This window comes from Lactuca virosa, chromosome 2 (assembly GCF_052849685.1).
Source record: "Lactuca virosa cultivar CGN04683 chromosome 2, Lactuca_virosa_CGN04683_v6, whole genome shotgun sequence".
NCBI classification, from domain to species: domain Eukaryota; kingdom Viridiplantae; phylum Streptophyta; class Magnoliopsida; order Asterales; family Asteraceae; genus Lactuca; species Lactuca virosa.
The window spans coordinates 173,330,340-173,333,282 of NC_136427.1; positions in this window are offsets into that span (position 1 = coordinate 173,330,340).

A 2,943-nucleotide genomic window follows, 5' to 3' on the forward strand; every position below is an offset into this window, starting at 1 on the left:
TGGATTTTGACTTCATTATGGAATGAAAGGTAAGTTTTGTTGGAATGAGGTCCAAGCAAAACATAATGACACAATCTACTACAAAATAAGAATACACTACTTTAGAAGTTGAATTCAAATATGATTGGATGAATTAGATCATTAAAAAACTATGTTGATTTCTGCCATTTGAGAATCACATAGAAATCTTTGTGACTTCGAGAGTATACTTAATCAAGCTAAGAGACTCTATGTCACGAAAGAACACTAATCATATTCTCCAAGATATTTAACTATACCTAGAGTAAAGTTAAGTATGGAGATGATAGTATTCACAGAATTCACACAAATTAAATTTTTTCAGATCTATTAATAAAGTCATTCTTTTGAGCTGAGTATGAATGGTCACACTTCAGCTATAAGACTTTATTATTCTAGAAATGGGTTTTTGATTTGAATTTAGTATTTGGATATTGGAACAATAACAACTATTGGATAATGTTATGATATGTTGGGATATAATCATCACATTAATATCTGTTGTGTTCTATATTAACATGTTTAATCCATGAATAAGATTATTATTCTAAATGTTCATAGTCGGTTATAATCGTGAGAGCAATTATAAAGTAAGACTATTATGAATTGGATTGGTTGACTCTCACTAGATGAAAGTAGGCAAGTGGTTATAACCAAGTTTCATAGGTACTTGTTAGAGAACTAGTATTGAACTGACACGCATCAAGCTCATCTCATGGATCGCTATCGTGAATGATACTTCATTAAAAGGTACTATCTTTGTATCCTTAACACCTGAGATACATAGTGGGACTTAAGTGTAGGGAGTATTATGCTTTGATTATGGTCAAATGCTATTCCTTAACCGTGTAGTTATAAAATCCATTTTCAGGTATGGTGTGAACTACACAAGAGGCTTATGTAGTCAAGATGGGATTTGTTCCTCTTATGTGTTGAGAGTTAGACATCTAAGGCGCCTTACCAAAAGTTGAACAACTAATGAGATTGATCGCGATCCGCATCTCATGTTCAACATGATGTCTGTAGCAAAGGGATAACTGATAAATCTACCTTATACACCAATTGCAGCTTTGAGCTTTTTGGGAATTGGGTGTTGATAGAATGGCACAAACAATCGTATGGTCTTAGGGGCAGTGAAATGTTGCTAGACGTTCACCACAGTCTATATCACTCTAATATGAGTCTTACGCAAGTGGGAGATTGAAAGATCTAGTATGCTCAAGAGTCATATTAAAGTGATATTGCTAAATAACATATGATACTAATGGGTCACACTAACAACAACTTGATACAATTTATTAGTTATTAGAAACTGATTTTAATAAATATTCAATAAAACTCTTATAATTAAATTGGAAATTATTTATTTCTAGGAAATAATTAATTTTCATTAGCAAGTAACATAATATATCATATGGTATGATTTATTAAGTCATGTACAACATTTTGGACCAAAAGGACTTTTTATCTTTTACCTACATGTTAAGGTTTATATTTTATAAACTTGGGTTTTATAAAATATACAATCTTCTTCTCCTTTTGTATATAAATTTCGAAATTATACTTTAAGGGACATGATTTGATGCTTTGATTTATTTAATCAAAAGTATACATAACTTTAAAAGGATGGGGGACAAGTATGGTTTAGGGGACAAGATTTTCTAAACTAGAAGTACCTAATGGGTAAAGACTTCACTTTAAGACATTATAAATATGAGGCTTCCCCTCTTGACGAGGTGCTCCATTCTACTTCCCTAAAACCGTAACATGCTTAGAGCATGTTACTCTCTCCCTTTTTGTTCTTCTTTTCTTGAAGTTACTTGCATCTTCATGTCTTCTTTAAGTTCATATTGGTTATGAACTTAAAGCTTAGGAGTTTAAGAGTTTTGGACTAGCATCTACATCAAGTTGAGTCATTGTTGGTGTCTCAAAGGTTCACCATTCTTCATCAACTTCCAAGCCTCCCGAGAGGACCCAAAGAACTACAAAGGTTGTTATTTCTTCATCCTTTCTATGGTTGGTGTTTTAATCTTTCCATAACTTTCAAGAAGATCCTTGGTGGGTATAAAATGTTTATGTTATTTCAAAAATAAAAAGTCTTCCGTTGCCATATTTTTTTTTTGTTTGTGAAACTATTTTTTTGAACTAAAACCTAACACGGCATCGGACTGGAGTCCGGGACATATAACACATATATAAGCTAAACATTCATCGGGCTTACTCAGGCATCGGACCGAAGCCTGGAACACATAACATATAACATATAAACTAAACATTCATTGGGCTTGCCCCGGCATCGGACCGAAGTCCGGAACACATAACACATAACATATAAGCTAAACATTCATCGGGCTTGCCCCGGCATCAGACCGAAGCCCGGAACACATACCACATAATATGCAAGAATCACAAAGACATCAAGCATACATAAACGTTCCTAGAGACCGCCCCGGCATCAGATCGCAATTTGGAAAGCATATAACCTACATCGGTCCCTGTCAGGCATCGAACCGTAGCCCGGAACTACTAACATCTAAACGGGCCGACACTGTGGCCATAGACCCGTTCCTACTGGAGAAAACTCACCTCGTAGGATGTCTGCTGAAATTTTGTGTGAGGAATCTCTACTGGCTGCTCCAACGACTCCCCGGCTATCAATAACACGATACACTTAGTCAAAAATCTGCTAATTCTTCTTAGGGTAAAATGACCATTTTACCCCTGGTCAAAGTCAACGTTCCGGTCAAACTCAACATGCTAGTTGACCCAACTCGCCGAGTTGATATATCAACTCGTCGAGTCCTATAACTCAAGATCTTTAAAATCACGATCCAACTCGCCGAGTCACCCCCTGACTCGCCGAGTTCCCTGTCTACCCATAGTCGCGATTAGACGAGTCAACTCGTCGAGTTCTACCTAATCAGA